This window comes from Diplotaxodon limnothrissa, linkage group LG3 (assembly GCF_057381915.1).
Source record: "Diplotaxodon limnothrissa isolate DT_005_m linkage group LG3, D_limnothrissa_male_GT1.1, whole genome shotgun sequence".
Taxonomy (NCBI): domain Eukaryota; kingdom Metazoa; phylum Chordata; class Actinopteri; order Cichliformes; family Cichlidae; genus Diplotaxodon; species Diplotaxodon limnothrissa.
The window spans coordinates 69,029,557-69,047,999 of record NC_140598.1 but is presented as its reverse complement, the minus strand read 5'-3'; the positions used below and the strand labels follow the sequence as shown (position 1 = coordinate 69,047,999).

The 18,443-nt window shown below is 57.9% G+C and overlaps 5 non-coding genes and 6 pseudogenes across 5 annotated transcripts; all 11 read right to left on the bottom strand.

Annotated features, from left to right (window-relative positions):
* Positions 1 to 612: 612 nt before the first annotated feature.
* Positions 613 to 731, bottom strand: LOC146637570 (5S ribosomal RNA). Its single transcript, XR_014905523.1, has one exon. It is a non-coding gene; the product is annotated as a 5S ribosomal RNA (ribosomal RNA).
* Positions 732 to 2,733: 2,002 nt separating this feature from the next.
* LOC146637569 (5S ribosomal RNA) lies at positions 2,734 to 2,852 on the bottom strand. The gene has a single exon (XR_014905533.1). It is a non-coding gene; the product is annotated as a 5S ribosomal RNA (ribosomal RNA).
* A 1,373-nt stretch (positions 2,853 to 4,225) lies between these two features.
* On the bottom strand, positions 4,226 to 4,344 carry LOC146637568 (5S ribosomal RNA). The gene has a single exon (XR_014905532.1). It is a non-coding gene; the product is annotated as a 5S ribosomal RNA (ribosomal RNA).
* A 1,259-nt stretch (positions 4,345 to 5,603) lies between these two features.
* LOC146637567 (5S ribosomal RNA) lies at positions 5,604 to 5,722 on the bottom strand (annotated as a pseudogene).
* A 2,637-nt stretch (positions 5,723 to 8,359) lies between these two features.
* Positions 8,360 to 8,478, bottom strand: LOC146637566 (5S ribosomal RNA). Its single transcript, XR_014905986.1, has one exon. It is a non-coding gene; the product is annotated as a 5S ribosomal RNA (ribosomal RNA).
* Positions 8,479 to 10,085: 1,607 nt separating this feature from the next.
* LOC146637565 (5S ribosomal RNA) lies at positions 10,086 to 10,204 on the bottom strand (annotated as a pseudogene).
* Positions 10,205 to 11,419: 1,215 nt separating this feature from the next.
* Positions 11,420 to 11,538, bottom strand: LOC146637564 (5S ribosomal RNA). Its single transcript, XR_014905985.1, has one exon. It is a non-coding gene; the product is annotated as a 5S ribosomal RNA (ribosomal RNA).
* Positions 11,539 to 13,143: 1,605 nt separating this feature from the next.
* Positions 13,144 to 13,262, bottom strand: LOC146637563 (5S ribosomal RNA; annotated as a pseudogene).
* Positions 13,263 to 14,838: 1,576 nt separating this feature from the next.
* On the bottom strand, positions 14,839 to 14,957 carry LOC146637562 (5S ribosomal RNA; annotated as a pseudogene).
* A 1,925-nt stretch (positions 14,958 to 16,882) lies between these two features.
* Positions 16,883 to 17,001, bottom strand: LOC146637561 (5S ribosomal RNA; annotated as a pseudogene).
* Positions 17,002 to 17,901: 900 nt separating this feature from the next.
* LOC146637560 (5S ribosomal RNA) lies at positions 17,902 to 18,020 on the bottom strand (annotated as a pseudogene).
* Positions 18,021 to 18,443: the final 423 nt, after the last annotated feature.

Sequence of the window (18,443 nt, the reverse complement as noted above, 5' to 3'; positions counted from 1 at the left end):
TGGCCTCAGCCAGTGCCACAGGCCCTGGTGTGGTGTAAGTGGCCTGAGCAAGAGCCACAGACCCTGGTGTGGTGTAATTGGCCTCAATAGCAACTAATGCCCTGGTGTGGTGTAGGTGGCCTCAGCCAGCAGCCACAGGCCCTGGTGTGGTGTAAGTGGCCTCAGCCAACAGCCACAGGCCCTGGTGTGGTGTAAGTGGCCTCAGCCAGTGCCACAGGCCCTGGTGTGGTGTAAGTGGCCTGAGCAAGAGCCACAGACCCTGGTGTGGTGTAATTGGCCTCAATAGCAACTAATGCCCTGGTGTGGTGTAGGTGGCCTCAGCCAGCAGCCACAGGCCCTGGTGTGGTGTAAGTGGCCTCAGCCAGCAGCCACAGGCCCTGGTGTGGTGTAAGTGGCCTCAGCCAGAGCCACAGGCCCTGATGTGGTGTAAGTGGCCCCAGCCGGTCACTCAGGCCCTTGTGTGGTGTAGGTTGCATCAGCTAGCAGCACAAGACATTGGAAAAGAGCCAAAAGCAATGTCGTTAATGTGCCCTCATTAATGGGCAGATGCTTTTGGTCTTTTAATACACCCCTTCTCTGGATCAAAAGCGGTTCAATGACATGAAAATGAAAGGCTTACAGCACCAGGTATTCCCAGGCAGTCTCCCATCCAAGTACTAACCAAGCCCAGCCCTGCTTAGCTTCCGAGATCAGACGAGGTCGGGCGTGCTCAAGGTGGTATGGCCGTAAGCTGCTGGCTCCAGCACAATGTCTCAATTTATGGATTCAAGTGATTAGGTGGCAAGTACCTGAAGTTACGAAGACAATCCTATAACCATACCTGCATGTTTGCATAATACCCTAACCCAAAGGCTCAATTTGGCATTTATCCAACAGCACAGGCCCTGGATTGTTGAAGATGGCCTCAGGAACCAGCACAGGGCCTGGTGTGTTGTACATGGCCACAGCAAGCAGCACAGGGCCTGGTTTGGTGAAGATGGCCTCGGCCAGAAGCGCAGGGCCTGGTGTGATGTGAGTGGCCTGAGCAAGAGCCACAGGCCCTGGTGTGGTGTAAGTGGCCTCAGCCAGCAGCCACAGGCCCTGGTGTGGTGTAAGTCGCCTCAGCCAGAAGCCACAGGCCCTGGTGTGGTGTAAGTGGTCTCAGCCAGCAGCCACAGGCCCTGGTGTGGTGTAGGTGGCCTCAGCCAGCAGCCACAGGCCCTTGTGTGGTGTAAGTGGCCTCAGCCAGCAGCCACAGGCCCTGGTGTGGTGTAAGTGGCCTCAGCCAGTGCCACAGGCCCTGGTGTGGTGTAAGTGGCCTGAGCAAGAGCCACAGACCCTGGTGTGGTGTAATTGGCCTCAATAGCAACTAAGGCCCTGGTGTGGTGTAGGTGGCCTCAGCCAGCAGCCACAGGCCCTGGTGTGGTGTAAGTGGCCTCAGCCAGCAGCCACAGGCCCTGGTGTGGTGTAAGTGGCCTCAGCCAGTGCCACAGGCCCTGGTGTGGTGTAAGTGGCCTGAGCAAGAGCCACAGGCCCTGGTGTGGTGTAAGTGGCCTCAGCCAGCAGCCACAGGCCCTGGTGTGGTGTAAGTGGCCTGAGCAAGAGCCACAGGCCCTGGTGTGGTGTAAGTGGCCTAAGCCAGAGCCACAGGCCCTGGTGTGGTGTAAGTGGCCTCAATAGCAAATAAGGCCCATGTGTGGTGTAATTGGTCTCAGCCAGAGCCACAGGCCCTGGTGTGGTGTAAGTGGCCTCAGCAAGCAGCCACAGGCTCTGGTGTGGTGTAAGTGGCCTCAGCCAGCAGCCACAGGCCCTGGTGTGGTTTAAGTGGCCACAGCCAGCAGCCACAGGCCCTGGTGTGGTCTAAGTGGCCTCAGCCAGTGCCACAGGCCCTGGTGTGGTGTAAGTGGCCTCAGCCAGAGCCACAGGCCCTGATGTGGTGTAAGTGGCCCCAGCCGGTCACTCACGCCCTGGTGTGGTGTAGGTGGCCCCAGCCGGTCACTCACGCCCTGGTGTGGTGTAGGTGGCATCAGCTAGCAGCACAGGGCCTGGTTTGGTGAAGATGGCCTCGGCCAGAAGCGCAGGGCCTGGTGTGGTCTAAGTGGCCTCAGCCAGTGCCACAGGCCCTGGTGTGGTGTAAGTCGCCTCAGCCAGCAGCAAAAGGGCCCTGGTGTGGTGTAAGTCGCCTCAGCCAGCAGCCACAGGCCCTGGTGGGGTGTAAGTGGCCTCAGCCAGCAGCCACAGGCCCTGGTGTGGTGTAAGTGGCCTCAGCCAGCAGCCACAGGCCCTGGTGTGGTGTAAGTCGCCTCAGCCAGTGCCACAGGCCCTGGTGTGGTGTAAGTGGCCTGAGCAAGAGCCACAGACCCTGGTGTGGTGTAATTGGCCTCAATAGCAACTAAGGCCCTGGTGTGGTGTAGGTGGCCTCAGCCAGCAGCCACAGGCCCTGGTGTGGTGTAAGTGGCCTCAGCCAGCAGCCACAGGCCCTGATGTGGTGTAAGTGGCCCCAGCCGGTCACTCAGGCCCTGGTGTGGTGTAAGTGGCCTCAGCCAGAGCCACAGGCCCTGATGTGGTGTAAGTGGCCCCAGCCGGTCACTCAGGCCCTTGTGTGGTGTAGGTTGCATCAGCTAGCAGCACAAGACATTGGAAAAGAGCCAAAAGCAATGTCGTTAATGTGCCCTCATTAATGGGCAGCTGCTTTTGGTCTTTTAATACACCCCTTCTCTGGATCAAAAGCGGTTCAATGACATGAAAATCAAAGGCTTACAGCACCAGGTATTCCCAGGCAGTCTCCCATCCAAGTACTAACCAAGCCCAGCCCTGCTTAGCTTCCGAGATCAGACGAGGTCGGGCGTGCTCAGAGTGGTATGGCCGTAAGCTGCTGGCGCCAGCACAATGTCTCAATTTATGGATTCAAGTGATTAGGTGGCAAGTACCTGAAGTTACGAAGACAATCCTACAACCATACCTGCATGTTTGCATAATACCCTAACCCAAAGGCTCAGTTTGGCATTTATCCAACAGCACAGGCCCTGGATTGTTGAAGATGGCCTCAGGAACCAGCACAGGGCCTGGTTTGGTGAAGATGGCCTCAGCCAGCAGCCACAGGCCCTGGTTTGGTGTAAGTGGCCTCAGCCAGCAGCCACAGGCCCTGGTGTGGTGTAAGTGGCCTCAGCCAGCAGCCACAGGCCCTGGTGTGGTGTAAGTGGCCTGAGCAAGAGCCACAGGCCCTGGTGTGGTGTAAGTGGCCTGAGCAAGAGCCACAGGCCCTGGTGTGGTGTAAGTGGTCTCAGCCAGCAGCCACAGGCCCTGGTGTGGTGTAGGTGGCCTCAGCCAGCAGCCACAGGCCCTTGTGTGGTGTAAGTGGCCTCAGCCAGCAGCCACAGGCCCTGGTGTGGTGTAAGTGGCCTCAGCCAGCAGCCACAGTCCCTGGTGTGGTCTAAGTGGCCTCAGCCAGTGCCACAGGCCCTGGTGTGGTGTAAGTGGCCTGAGCAAAAGCCACAGACCCTGGTGTGGTGTAATTGGCCTCAATAGCAACTAAGGCCCTGGTGTGGTGTATGTGGCCTCAGGCAGCAGCCACAGGCCCTGTTGTGATGTAACTTGCCTCAGCCAGCAGCCACAGGCCCTGGTGTGGTGTAAGTGGCCTCAGCCAGAGCCACAGGCCCTGTTGTGATGTAACTTGCCTCAGCCAGCAGCCACAGGCCCTGATGTGGTGTAAGTGGCCCCAGCCGGTCACTCAGGCCCTGGTGTGGTGTAAGTGGCCTGAGCAAGAGCCACAGGCCCTGGTGTGGTGTAAGTCGCCTCAGCCAGTGCCACAGGCCCTGGTGTGGTGTAAGTGGCCTGAGCAAGAGCCACAGACCCTGGTGTGGTGTAATTGGCCTCAATAGCAACTAAGGCCCTGGTGTGGTGTAGGTGGCCTCAGCCAGCAGCCACAGGCCCTGGTGTGGTGTAAGTGGCCTCAGCCAGCAGCCACAGGCCCTGATGTGGTGTAAGTGGCCCCAGCCGGTCACTCAGGCCCTGGTGTGGTGTAAGTGGCCTCAGCCAGAGCCACAGGCCCTGATGTGGTGTAAGTGGCCCCAGCCGGTCACTCAGGCCCTTGTGTGGTGTAGGTTGCATCAGCTAGCAGCACAAGACATTGGAAAAGAGCCAAAAGTAATGTCGTTAATGTGCCCTCATTAATGGGCAGCTGCTTTTGGTCTTTTAATACACCCCTTCTCTGGATCAAAAGCGGTTCAATGACATGAAAATCAAAGGCTTACAGCACCAGGTATTCCCAGGCAGTCTCCCATCCAAGTACTAACCAAGCCCAGCCCTGCTTAGCTTCCGAGATCAGACGAGGTCGGGCGTGCTCAGAGTGGTATGGCCGTAAGCTGCTGGCGCCAGCACAATGTCTCAATTTATGGATTCAAGTGATTAGGTGGCAAGTACCTGAAGTTACGAAGACAATCCTATAACCATACCTGCATGTTTGCATAATACCCTAACCCAAAGGCTCAGTTTGGCATTTATCCAACAGCACAGGCCCTGGATTGTTGAAGATGGCCTCAGGAACCAGCACAGGGCCTGGTTTGGTGAAGATGGCCTCAGCCAGCAGCCACAGGCCCTGGTTTGGTGTAAGTGGCCTCAGCCAGCAGCCACAGGCCCTGGTGTGGTGTAAGTGGCCTCAGCCAGCAGCCACAGGCCCTGGTGTGGTGTAAGTGGCCTGAGCAAGAGCCACAGGCCCTGGTGTGGTGTAAGTGGCCTGAGCAAGAGCCACAGGCCCTGGTGTGGTGTAAGTGGTCTCAGCCAGCAGCCACAGGCCCTGGTGTGGTGTAGGTGGCCTCAGCCAGCAGCCACAGGCCCTTGTGTGGTGTAAGTGGCCTCAGCCAGCAGCCACAGGCCCTGGTGTGGTGTAAGTGGCCTCAGCCAGTGCCACAGGCCCTGGTGTGGTGTAAGTGGCCTGAGCAAGAGCCACAGACCCTGGTGTGGTGTAATTGGCCTCAATAGCAACTAAGGCCCTGGTGTGGTGTAAGTGGCCTCAGCCAGCAGCCACAGGCCCTGGTGTGGTGTAAGTGGCCTCAGCCAGAAGCCACAGGCACTGGTGTGGTGTAAGTGGCCTCAGCCAGCAGCAAAAGGGCCCTGGTGTGGTGTAAGTCGCCTCAGTCAGCAGCCACAGGCCCTGGTGTGGTGTAGGTGGCCTCAGCCAGCAGCCACAGGCCCTGGTGTGGTGTAAGTGGCCTCAGCCAGTGCCACAGGCCCTGGTGTGGTGTAAGTGGCCTGAGCAAGAGCCACAGACCCTGGTGTGGTGTAATTGGCCTCAATAGCAACTAATGCCCTGGTGTGGTGTAGGTGGCCTCAGCCAGCAGCCACAGGCCCTGGTGTGGTGTAAGTGGCCTCAGCCAGCAGCCACAGGCCCTGGTGTGGTGTAAGTGGCCTCAGCCAGCAGCCACAGGCTCTGATGTGGTGTAAGTGGCCCCAGCCGGTCACTCAGGCCCTGGTGTGGTGTAGGTGGCATCAGCTAGCAGCACAAGACATTGGAAAAGAGCCAAAAGCAATGTCGTTAATGTGCCCTCATTAATGGGGAGCTGCTTTTGGTCTTTTAATACACCCCTTCTCTGGATCAAAAGCGGTTCAATGACATGAAAATGAAAGGCTTACAGCACCAGGTATTCCCAGGCAGTCTCCCATCCAAGTACTAACCAAGCCCAGCCCTGCTTAGCTTCCGAGATCAGACAAGGTCGGGCGTGCTCAGGGTGGTATGGCCGTAAGCTGCTGGCCCCAGCACAATGTCTCAATTTATGGATTCAAGTGATTAGGTGGCAAGTACCTGAAGTTACGAAGACAATCCTATAACCATACCTGCATGTTTGCATAATACCCTAACCCAAAGGCTCAGTTTGGCATTTATCCAACAGCACAGGCCCTGGATTGTTGAAGATGGCCTCAAGAACCAGCACAGGACCTGGTGTGTTTTACATGGCCACAGCAAGCAGCACAGGGCCTGGTTTGGTGAAGATGGCCTAAGCAAGCAGCCACAGGCCCTGGTTTGGTGTAAGTGGCCTCAGCCAGCAGCCACAGGCCCTGGTGTGGTCTAAGTGGCCTCAGCCAGTGCCACAGGCCCTGGTGTGGTGTAAGTGGCCTGAGCAAGAGCCACAGGCCCTGGTGTGGTGTAATTGGCCTCAGCCAGCAGCCACAGGCCCTGGTGTGGTGTAAGTGGCCTGAGCAAGAGCCACAGGCCCTGGTGTGGTGTATGTGGCCTCAGCCAGCAGCCACAGGCCCTGGTGTGGTGTAAGTAGCCTCAGCCAGAAGCCACAGGCACTGGTGTGGTGTAAGTGGCCTCAGCCAGCAGCAACAGGCCCTGGTGTGGTGTAAGTCGCCTCAGCCAGCAGCCACAGGCCCTGGTGTGGTGTAGGTGGCCTCAGCCAGCAGCCACAGGCCCTGGTGTGGTGTAAGTGGCCTCAGCCAGCAGCCACAGGCCCTGGTGTGGTGTAAGTGGCCTCAGCCAGCAGCCACAGTCCCTGGTGTGGTCTAAGTGGCCTCAGCCAGTGCCACAGGCCCTGGTGTGGTGTAAGTGGCCTGAGCAAAAGCCACAGACCCTGGTGTGGTGTAATTGGCCTCAATAGCAACTAAGGCCCTGGTGTGGTGTATGTGGCCTCAGGCAGCAGCCACAGGCCCTGTTGTGATGTAACTTGCCTCAGCCAGCAGCCACAGGCCCTGATGTGGTGTAAGTGGCCTCAGCCAGAGCCACAGGCCCTGTTGTGATGTAACTTGCCTCAGCCAGCAGCCACAGGCCCTGATGTGGTGTAAGTGGCCCCAGCCGGTCACTCAGGCCCTGGTGTGGTGTAAGTGGCCTCAGCCAGAGCCACAGGCCCTGTTGTGATGTAACTTGCCTCAGCCAGCAGCCACAGGCCCTGATGTGGTGTAAGTGGCCCCAGCCGGTCACTCAGGCCCTGGTGTGGTGTAAGTGGCCTGAGCAAGAGCCACAGGCCCTGGTGTGGTGTAAGTGGCCTCAGCCAGCAGCCACAGGCCCTGGTGTGGTGTAAGTGGCCTGAGCAAGTGCCACAGGCCCTGGTGTGGTGTAAGTGGCCTAAGCCAGAGCCACAGGCCCTGGTGTGGTGTAAGTGGCCTCAATAGCAAATAAGGCCCTGGTGTGGTGTAAGTGGCCTGAGCAAGAGCCACAGGCCCTGGTGTGGTGTAAGTGGCCTCAATAGCAAATAAGGCCCTGGTGTGATGTGAGTGGCCTGAGCAAGAGCCACAGGCCCTGGTGTGGTGTAAGTGGCCTCAGCCAGCAGCCACAGGCCCTGGTGTGGTGTAAGTCGCCTCAGCCAGAAGCCACAGGCACTGGTGTAGTGTAAGTGGCCTCAGCCAGCAGCAAAAGGGCCCTGGTGTGGTGTAAGTCGCCTCAGTCAGCAGCCACAGGCCCTGGTGTGGTGTAGGTGGCCTCAGCCAGCAGCCACAGGCCCTGGTGTGGTGTAAGTGGCCTCAGCCAGCAGCCACAGGCCCTGGTGTGGTGTAAGTGGCCTCAGTCAGCAGCCACAGGCCCTGGTGTGGTGTAAGTGGCCTCAGCCAGTGCCACAGGCCCTGGTGTGGTGTAAGTGGCCTGAGCAAGAGCCACAGGCCCTGGTGTGGTGTAAGTGGCCTGAGCAAGAGCCACAGGCCCTGGTGTGGTGTAAGTGGCCTCAGCCAGTGCCACAGGCCCTGGTGTGGTGTAAGTGGCCTAAGCCAGAGCCACAGGCCCTGGTGTGGTGTAAGTGGCCTCAATAGCAAATAAGGCCCTGGTGTGGTGTAAGTGGCCTGAGCAAGAGCCACAGGGCCTGGATTGTTGAAGATGGCCTCAAGAACCAGCACAGGACCTGGTGTGTTTTACATGGCCACAGCAAGCAGCACAGGGCCTGGTTTGGTGAAGATGGCCTCAGCAAGCAGCCACAGGCCCTGGTTTGGTGTAAGTGGCCTCAGCCAGAAGCCACAGGCACTGGTGTGGTGTAAGTGGCCTCAGCCAGCAGCAAAAGGGCCCTGGTGTGGTGTAAGTCGCCCCAGTCAGCAGCCACAGGCCCTGGTGTGGTGTAGGTGGCCTCAGCCAGCAGCCACAGGCCCTGGTGTGGTGTAAGTTGCCTCAGCCAGCAGCCACAGGCCCTGGCGTGGTGTAAGTGGCCTCGGCCAGAAGCGCAGGGCCTGGTGTGATGTAAGTGGCCTGAGCAAGAGCCACAGGCCCTGGTGTGGTGTAAGTGGCCCCAGCCGGTCACTCAGGCCCTTGTGTGGTGTAGGTTGCATCAGCTAGCAGCACAAGACATTGGAAAAGAGCCAAAAGCAATGTCGTTAATGTGCCCTCATTAATGGGCAGATGCTTTTGGTCTTTTAATACACCCCTTCTCTGGATCAAAAGCGGTTCAATGACATGAAAATGAAAGGCTTACAGCACCAGGTATTCCCAGGCAGTCTCCCATCCAAGTACTAACCAAGCCCAGCCCTGCTTAGCTTCCGAGATCAGACGAGGTCGGGCGTGCTCAGGGTGGTATGGCCGTAAGCTGCTGGCCCCAGCACAATGTCTCAATTTATGGATTCAAGTGATTAGGTGGCAAGTACCTGAAGTTACGAAGACAATCCTATAACCATACCTGCATGTTTGCATAATACCCTAACCCAAAGGCTCAGTTTGGCATTTATCCAACAGCACAGGCCCTGGATTGTTGAAGATGGCCTCAAGAACCAGCACAGGACCTGGTGTGTTTTACATGGCCACAGCAAGCAGCACAGGGCCTGGTTTGGTGAAGATGGCCTCAGCAAGCAGCCACAGGCCCTGGTTTGGTGTAAGTGGCCTCAGCCAGCAGCCACAGGCCCTGGTGTGTTGTAAGTGGCCTCAGCCAGCAGCCACAGGCCCTGGTGTGGTGTAAGTGGCCTGAGCAAGTGCCACAGGCCCTGGTGTGGTGTAAGTGGCCTAAGCCAGAGCCACAGGCCCTGGTGTGGTGTAAGTGGCCTCAATAGCAAATAAGGCCCTGGTGTGGTGTAAGTGGCCTGAGCAAGAGCCACAGGGCCTGGTTTGGTGAAGATGGCCTCGGCCAGAAGCGCAGGGCCTGGTGTGATGTGAGTGGCCTGAGCAAGAGCCACAGGCCCTGGTGTGGTGTAAGTGGCCTCAGCCAGCAGCCACAGGCCCTGGTGTGGTGTAAGTCGCCTCAGCCAGAAGCCACAGGCACTGGTGTGGTGTAAGTGGCCTCAGCCAGCAGCAAAAGGGCCCTGGTGTGGTGTAAGTCGCCTCAGCCAGCAGCCACAGGCCCTGGTGTGGTGTAGGTGGCCTCAGCCAGCAGCCACAGGCCCTGGTGTGGTGTAAGTGGCCTCAATAGCAACTAAGGCCCTGGTGTGGTGTATGTGGCTTCAGCCAGCAGCCACAGGCTCTGGTGTGGTGTAACTGGCCTCAGGAACCAGCACAGGGCCTGGTGTGTTGTACATGGCCACAGCTAGCAGCAGAGGGCCAGGTTTGGTGAAGATGGCCTCGGCCAGAAGCGCAGGGCCTGGTGTGATGTGAGTGGCCTGAGCAACAGCCACAGGCCCTGGTGTGGTGTAAGTGGCCTCAGCCAGTGCCACAGGCCCTGGTGTGGTGTAACTGGCCTCAATAGCAACTAATGCCCTGGTGTGGTGTAGGTGGCCTCAGCCAGCAGCCACAGGCCCTGGTGTGGTGTAAGTGGCCTCAACCAGCAGCCACAGGCCCTGGTGTGGTGTAAGTGGCCTCAGCCAGCAGCCACAGGCCCTGGTGTGGTGTAAGTGGCCTCAGCCAGTGCCACAGGCCCTGGTGTGGTGTAAGTGGCCTGAGCAAGAGCCACAGACCCTGGTGTGGTGTAATTGGCCTCAATAGCAACTAATGCCCTGGTGTGGTGTAGGTGGCCTCAGCCAGCAGCCACAGGCCCTGGTGTGGTGTAAGTGGCCTCAGCCAGAGCCACAGGCCGTGATGTGGTGTAAGTGGCCCCAGCCGGTCACTCAGGCCCTGGTGTGGTGTAGGTGGCATCAGCTAGCAGCACAAGACATTGGAAAAGAGCCAAAAGCAACGTCGTTAATGTGCCCTCATTAATGGGCAGCTGCTTTTGGTCTTTTAATACACCCCTTCTCTGGATCAAAAGCGGTTCAATGACATGAAAATGGAAGGCTTACAGCACCAGGTATTCCAAGGTAGTCTCCCATCCGAGTACTAACCAAGCCCAGCCCTGCTTAGCTTCCGAGATCAGACTAGGTCGGGCGTGCTCAGGGTGGTATGGCCGTAAGCTCCTGGCCCCAGCACAATGTCTCAATTTATGGATTCAAGTGATTAGGTGGCAAGTACCTGAAGTTACGAAGACAATCCTATAACCATACCTGCATGTTTGCATAATACCCTAACCCAAAGGCTCAGTTTGGCATTTATCCAACAGCACAGGCCCTGGATTGTTGAAGATGGCCTCAGGAACTAGCACAGGGCCTGGTGTGTTGTACATGGCCACAGCAAGCAGCACAGGGCCTGGTTTGGTGAAGATGGCCTCGGCCAGAAGCGCAGGGCCTGGTGTGATGTGAGTGGCCTGAGCAAGAGCCACAGGCCGTGGTGTGGTGTAAGTGGCCTCAGCCAGCAGCCACAGGCCCTGGTGTGGTGTAAGTGGCCTCAGCCAGAAGCCACAGGCACTGGTGTGGTGTAAGTGGCCTCAGCCAGCAGCAAAAGGGCCCTGGTGTGGTGTAAGTCGCCCCAGTCAGCAGCCACAGGCCCTGGTGTGGTGTAGGTGGCCTCAGCCAGCAGCCACAGGCCCTGGTGTGGTGTAAGTGGCCTCAGCCAGCAGCCACAGGCCCTGGTGTGGTGTAAGTGGCCTCAGCCAGCAGCCACAGGCCCTGGCGTGGTGTAAGTGGCCTCAGCCAGTGCCACAGGCCCTGGTGTGGTGTAAGTGGCCTGAGCAAGAGCCACAGACCCTGGTGTGGTGTAATTGGCCTCAATAGCAACTAATGCCCTGGTGTGGTGTAGGTGGCCTCAGCCAGCAGCCACAGGCCCTGGTGTGGTGTAAGTGGCCTCAGCCAGCAGCCACAGGCCCTGGTGTGGTGTAAGTGGCCCCAGCCGGTCACTCAGGCCCTTGTGTGGTGTAAGTGGCCTCAGCCAGAGCCACAGGCCCTGGTGTGGTGTAAGTGGCCTCAATAGCAAATAAGGCCCTTGTGTGGTGTAAGTGGCCTGAGCAAGAGCCACAGGGCCTGGTTTGGTGAAGATGGCCTCGGCCAGAAGCGCAGGGCCTGGTGTGATGTGAGTGGCCTGAGCAAGAGCCACAGGCCCTGATGTGGTGTAAGTGGCCCCAGCCGGTCACTCAGGCCCTTGTGTGGTGTAGGTTGCATCAGCTAGCAGCACAAGACATTGGAAAAGAGCCAAAAGCAATGTCGTTAATGTGCCCTCATTAATGGGCAGATGCTTTTGGTCTTTTAATACACCCCTTCTCTGGATCAAAAGCGGTTCAATGACATGAAAATGAAAGGCTTACAGCACCAGGTATTCCCAGGCAGTCTCCCATCCAAGTACTAACCAAGCCCAGCCCTGCTTAGCTTCCGAGATCAGACGAGGTCGGGCGTGCTCAGGGTGGTATGGCCGTAAGCTGCTGGCTCCAGCACAATGTCTCAATTTATGGATTCAAGTGATTAGGTGGCAAGTACCTGAAGTTACGAAGACAATCCTATAACCATACCTGCATGTTTGCATAATACCCTAACCCAAAGGCTCAGTTTGGCATTTATCCAACAGCACAGGCCCTGGATTGTTGAAGATGGCCTCAGGAACTAGCACAGGGCCTGGTGTGTTGTACATGGCCACAGCAAGCAGCACAGGGCCTGGTTTGGTGAAGATGGCCTCGGCCAGAAGCGCAGGGCCTGGTGTGATGTGAGTGGCCTGAGCAAGAGCCACAGGCCCTGGTGTGGTGTAAGTGGCCTCAGCCAGCAGCCACAGGCCCTGGTGTGGTGTAAGTCGCCTCAGCCAGAAGCCACAGGCACTGGTGTAGTGTAAGTGGCCTCAGCCAGCAGCAAAAGGGCCCTGGTGTGGTGTAAGTCGCCTCAGTCAGCAGCCACAGGCCCTGGTGTGGTGTAGGTGGCCTCAGCCAGCAGCCACAGGCCCTGGTGTGGTGTAAGTGGCCTCAGCCAGCAGCCACAGGCCCTGGTGTGGTGTAAGTGGCCTCAGCCAGCAGCCACAGGCCCTTGTGTGGTGTAAGTGGCCTCAGCCAGTGCCACAGGCCCTGGTGTGGTGTAAGTGGCCTGAGTAAGAGCCACAGACCCTGGTGTGGTGTAATTGGCCTCAATAGCAACTAATGCCCTGGTGTGGTGTAGGTGGCCTCAGCCAGCAGCCACAGGCCCTGGTGTGGTGTAAGTGGCCTCAGCCAGCAGCCACAGGCCCTGGTGTGGTGTAAGTGGCCTGAGCAAGTGCCACAGGCCCTGGTGTGGTGTAAGTGGCCTAAGCCAGAGCCACAGGCCCTGGTGTGGTGTAAGTGGCCTCAATAGCAAATAAGGCCCTTGTGTGGTGTAAGTGACCTGAGCAAGAGCCACAGGGCCTGGTTTGGTGAAGATGGCCTCGGCCAGAAGCGCAGGGCCTGGTGTGATGTGAGTGGCCTGAGCAAGAGCCACAGGCCCTGGTGTGGTGTAAGTGGCCTAAGCCAGAGCCACAGGCCCTGGTGTGGTGTAAGTGGCCTCAATAGCAAATAAGGCCCTGGTGTGGTGTAAGTGGCCTGAGCAAGAGCCACAGGGCCTGGTTTGGTGAAGATGGCCTCGGCCAGAAGCGCAGGCCCTGGTGTGGTGTAAGTGGCCTGAGCAAGAGCCACAGGCCCTGGTGTGGTGTAAGTGGCCTGAGCAAGAGCCACAGACCCTGGTGTGGTGTAATTGTCCTCAATAGCAACTAAGGCCCTGGTGTGGTGTAAGTGGCTTCAGCCAGCAGCCACAAGCTCTGGTGTGGTGTAACTGGCCTCAGCCAGCAGCCACAGGCCCTGGTGTGGTGTAAGTGGCCTCAGCCAGAGCCACAGGCCCTGATGTGATGTAAGTGGCCCCAGCCGGTCATTCAGGCCCTGGTGTGGTGTAGGTGGCATCAGCTAGCAGCACAAGACATTGGAATAGAGCCAAAAGCAGTGTCGTTAATGTGCCCTCATTAATGGGCAGCTGCTTTTGGTCTTTTAATACACCCCTTCTCTGGATCAAAAGCGGTTCAATGACATGAAAATGAAAGGCTTACAGCACCAGGTATTCCCAGGCAGTCTCCCATCCAAGTACTAACCAAGCCCAGCCCTGCTTAGCTTCCGAGATCAGACGAGGTCGGGCGTGCTGAGGGTGGTATGGCCGTAAGCTGCCGGCTCCAGCACAATGTCTCAATTTATGGATTCAAGTGATTAGGTGGCAAGTACCTGAAGTTACGAAGACAATCCTATAACCATACCTGCATGTTTGCATAATACCCTAACCCAAAGGCTCAGTTTGGCATTTATCCAACAGCACAGGCCCTGGATTGTTGAAGATGGCCTCAGGAACCAGCACAGGGCCTGGTGTGTTGTACATGGCCACAGCAAGCAGCACAAGGCCTGGTTTGGTGAAGATGGCCTCGGCCAGAAGCGCAGGGCCTGGTGTGATGTGAGTGGCCTGAGCAAGAGCCACAGGCCCTGGTGTGGTGTAAGTGGCCTTAGCAAGAGCCACAGGCCCTGGTGTGGTGTAAGTGGCCTCAGCCAGCAGCCACAGGCCCTGGTGTGGTGTAGGTGGCCTCAGCCAGCAGCCACAGGCCCTTGTGTGGTGTAAGTGGCCTAAGCCAGCAGCCACAGGCCCTGGTGTGGTGTAAGTGGCCTCAGCCAGTGCCACAGACCCTGGTGTGGTGTAAGTGGCCTGAGCAAGAGCCACAGACCCTGGTGTGGTGTAATTGGCCTCAATAGCAACTAATGACCTGGTGTGGTGTAGGTGGCCTCAGCCAGCAGCCACAGGCCCTGGTGTGGTGTAAGTGGCCTCAGCCAGCAGCCACAGGCCCTGGTGTGGTGTAAGTCGCCTCAGCCAGAAGCCACAGGCACTGGTGTGGTGTAAGTGGCCTCAGCCAGCAGCAAAAGGGCCCTGGTGTGGTGTAAGTCGCCTCAGCCAGCAGCCACAGGCCCTGGTGTGGTGTAAGTGGCCTCAGCCAGTGCCACAGGCCCTGGTGTGGTGTAAGTGGCCTCAGCCAGCAGCCACAGGCCCTGGTGTGGTGTAAGTGGCCTCAGCCAGTGCCACAGGCCCTGGTGTGGTGTAAGTGGCCTGAGCAAGAGCCACAGGCCCTGGTGTGGTGTAAGTCGCCTCAGCCAGAAGCCACAGACCCTGGTGTGGTGTAATTGGCCTCAATAGCAACTAATGCCCTGGTGTGGTGTAGGTGGCCTCAGCCAGCAGCCACAGGCCCTGGTGTGGTGTAAGTGGCCTCAGCCAGCAGCCACAGGCCCTGGTGTGGTGTAAGTCGCCTCAGCCAGAAGCCACAGGCACTGGTGTGGTGTAAGTGGCCTCAGCCAGCAGCAAAAGGGCCCTGGTGTGGTGTAAGTCGCCTCAGCCAGCAGCCACAGGCCCTGGTGTGGTGTAGGTGGCCTCAGCCAGCAGCCACAGGCCCTGGTGTGGTGTAAGTGGCCTCAGCCAGCAGCCACAGGCCCTGGTGTGGTGTAAGTGGCCTCAGCCAGCAGCCACAGGCCCTGGTGTGGTGTAAGTGGCCTCAGCCAGAGCCACAGGCCCTGATGTGATGTAAGTGGCCCCAGCCGGTCATTCAGGCCCTGGTGTGGTGTAGGTGGCATCAGCTAGCAGCACAAGACATTGGAATAGAGCCAAAAGCAGTGTCGTTAATGTGCCCTCATTAATGGGCAGCTGCTTTTGGTCTTTTAATACACCCCTTCTCTGGATCAAAAGCGGTTCAATGACATGAAAATGAAAGGCTTACAGCACCAGGTATTCCCAGGCAGTCTCCCATCCAAGTACTAACCAAGCCCAGCCCTGCTTAGCTTCCGAGATCAGACGAGGTCAGGCGTGCTGAGGGTGGTATGGCCGTAAGCTGCTGGCTCCAGCACAATGTCTCAATTTATGGATTCAAGTGATTAGGTGGCAAGTACCTGAAGTTACGAAGACAATCCTATAACCATACCTGCATGTTTGCATAATACCCTAACCCAAAGGCTCAGTTTGGCATTTATCCAACAGCACAGGCCCTGGATTGTTGAAGATGGCCTCAGGAACCAGCACAGGGCCTGGTGTGTTGTACATGGCCACAGCAAGCAGCACAGGGCCTGGTTTGGTGAAGATGGCCTCGGCCAGAAGCGCAGGGCCTGGTGTGATGTGAGTGGCCTGAGCAAGAGCCACAGGCCCTGGTGTGGTGTAAGTGGCCTCAGCCAGCAGCCACAGGCCCTGGTGTGGTGTAAGTCGCCTCAGCCAGAAGCCACAGGCACTGGTGTGGTGTAAGTGGCCTGAGCAAGAGCCACAGGCCCTGGTGTGGTGTAAGTGGCCTGAGCAAGAGCCACAGGCCCTGGTGTGGTGTAAGTGGCCTGAGCAAGAGCCACAGGCCCTGGTGTGGTGTAAGTGGTCTCAGCCAGCAGCCACAGGCCCTGGTGTGGTGTAGGTGGCCTCAGCCAGCAGCCACAGGCCCTTGTGTGGTGTAAGTGGCCTCAGCCAGCAGCCACAGGCCCTGGTGTGGTGTAAGTGGCCTCAGCCAGTGCCACAGGCCCTGGTGTGGTGTAAGTGGCCTGAGCAAGAGCCACAGACCCTGGTGTGGTGTAATTGGCCTCAATAGCAACTAAGGCCCTGGTGTGGTGTAGGTGGCCTCAGCCAGCAGCCACAGGCCCTGGTGTGTTGTAAGTGGCCTCAGCCAGCAGCCACAGGCCCTGGTGTGGTGTAAGTGGCCTCAGCCAGCAGCCACAGGCCCTGGTGTGGTGTAAGTGGCCTCAGCCAGTGCCACAGGCCCTGGTGTGGTGTAAGTGGCCTGAGCAAGAGCCACAGACCCTGGTGTGGTGTAATTGGCCTCAATAGCAACTAAGGCCCTGGTGTGGTGTAAGTGGCCTCAGCCAGCAGCCACAGGCCCTGGTGTGGTGTAAGTGGCCTCAGCCAGAAGCCACAGGCACTGGTGTGGTGTAAGTGGCCTCAGCCAGCAGCAAAAGGGCCCTGGTGTGGTGTAAGTGGCCTGAGCAAGAGCCACAGGCCCTGGTGTGGTGTAAGTGGCCTGAGCAAGAGCCACAGGCCCTGGTGTGGTGTAAGTGGCCTGAGCAAGAGCCACAGGCCCTGGTGTGGTGTAAGTGGTCTCAGCCAGCAGCCACAGGCCCTGGTGTGGTGTAAGTGGTCTCAGCCAGCAGCCACAGGCCCTGGTGTGGTGTAGGTGGCCTCAGCCAGCAGCCACAGGCCCTTGTGTGGTGTAAGTGGCCTCAGCCAGCAGCCACAGGCCCTGGTGTGGTGTAAGTGGCCTCAGCCAGTGCCACAGGCCCTGGTGTGGTGTAAGTGGCCTGAGCAAGAGCCACAGACCCTGGTGTGGTGTAATTGGCCTCAATAGCAACTAAGGCCCTGGTGTGGTGTAAGTCGCCTCAGCCAGCAGCCACAGGCCCTGGTGTGGTGTAGGTGGCCTCAGCCAGCAGCCACAGGCCCTGGTGTGGTGTAAGTGGCCTCAATAGCAACTAAGGCCCTGGTGTGGGGTAAGTGGCTTCAGCCAGCAGCCACAGGCTCTGGTGTGGTGTAAGTGGCCTCAGCCAGCAGCCACAGGCCCTGGTGTGGTGTAAGTGGCCTCAGCCAGAGCCACAGGCCCTGATGTGGTGTAAGTGGCCCCAGCCGGTCACTCAGGCCCTTGTGTGGTGTAGGTTGCATCAGCTAGCAGCACAAGACATTGGAAAAGAGCCAAAAGCAATGTCGTTAATGTGCCCTCATTAATGGGCAGATGCTTTTGGTCTTTTAATACACCCCTTCTCTGGATCAAAAGCGGTTCAATGACATGAAAATGAAAGGCTTAAAGCACCAGGTATTCCCAGGCAGTCTCCCATCCAAGTACTAACCAAGCCCAGCCCTGCTTAGCTTCCGAGATCAGACGAGGTCGGGCGTGCTCAGGGTGGTATGGCCGTAAGCTGCTGGCCCCAGCACAATGTCTCAATTTATGGATTCAAGTGATGAGGTGGCAAGTACCTGAAGTTACGAAGACAATCCTATAACCATACCTGCATGTTTGCATAATACCCTAACCCAAAGGCTCAGTTTGGCATTTATCCAACAGCACAGGCCCTGGATTGTTGAAGATGGCCTCAGGAACCAGCACAGGGCCTGGTGTGTTGTACATGGCCACAGCAAGCAGCACAGGGCCTGGTTTGGTGAAGATGGCCTCGGCCAGAAGCACAGGGCCTGGTGTGATATGAGTGGCCTGAGCAAGAGCCACAGGCCCTGGTGTGTTGTAAGTGGCCTCAGCCAGCAGCCACAGGCCCTGGTGTGGTGTAGGTGGCCTCAGCCAGCAGCCACAGGCCCTTGTGTGGTGTAAGTGGCCTCAGCCAGCAGCCACAGGCCCTGGTGTGGTGTAAGTGGCCTGAGCAAGAGCCACAGGCCCTTGTGTGGTGTAAGTGGCCTCAGCCAGCAGCCACAGGCCCTGGTGTGGTGTAAGTGGCCTCAGCCAGTGCCACAGGCCCTGGTGTGGTGTAAGTGGCCTGAGCAAGAGCCACAGACCCTGGTGTGGTGTAATTGGCCTCAATAGCAACTAAGGCCCTGGTGTGGTGTAGGTGGCCTCAGCCAGCAGCCACAGGCCCTGGTGTGGTGTAAGTGGCCTCAGCCAGCAGCCACAGGCCCTGATGTGGTGTAAGTGGCCCCAGCCGGTCACTCAGGCCCTGGTGTGGTGTAGGTGGCATCAGCTAGCAGCACAAGACATTGGAAAACAGCCAAAAGCAATGTCGTTAATGTGCCCTCATTAATGGGGAGCTGCTTTTGGTCTTTTAATACACCCCTTCTCTGGATCAAAAGCGGTTCAATGACATGAAAATGAAAGGCTTACAGAACCAGGTATTCCCAGGTAGTCTCCCATCCAAGTACTAACCAAGCCCAGCCCTGCTTAGCTTCCGAGATCAGACGAGGTCGGGCGTGCTCAGGGTGGTATGGCCGTAAGCTGCTGGCCCCAGCACAATGTCTCAATTTATGGATTCAAGTGATTAGGTGGCAAGTACCTGAAGTTACGAAGACAATCCTATAACCATACCTGCATGTTTGCATAATACCCTAACCCAAAGGCTCAGTTTGGCATTTATCCAACAGCACAGGCCCTGGATTGTTGAAGATGGCCTCAAGAACCAGCACAGGACCTGGTGTGTTTTACATGGCCACAGCAAGCAGCACAGGGCCTGGTTTGGTGAAGATGGCCTCAGCAAGCAGCCACAGGCCCTGGATTGTTGAAGATGGCTCAGGAACCAGCACAGGGCCTGGTGTGTTGTACATGGCCACAGCTAGCAGCAGAGGGCCAGGTTTGGTGAAGATGGCATCGGCCAGAAGCGCAGGGCCTGGTGTGATGTGAGTGGCCTGAGCAAGAGCCACAG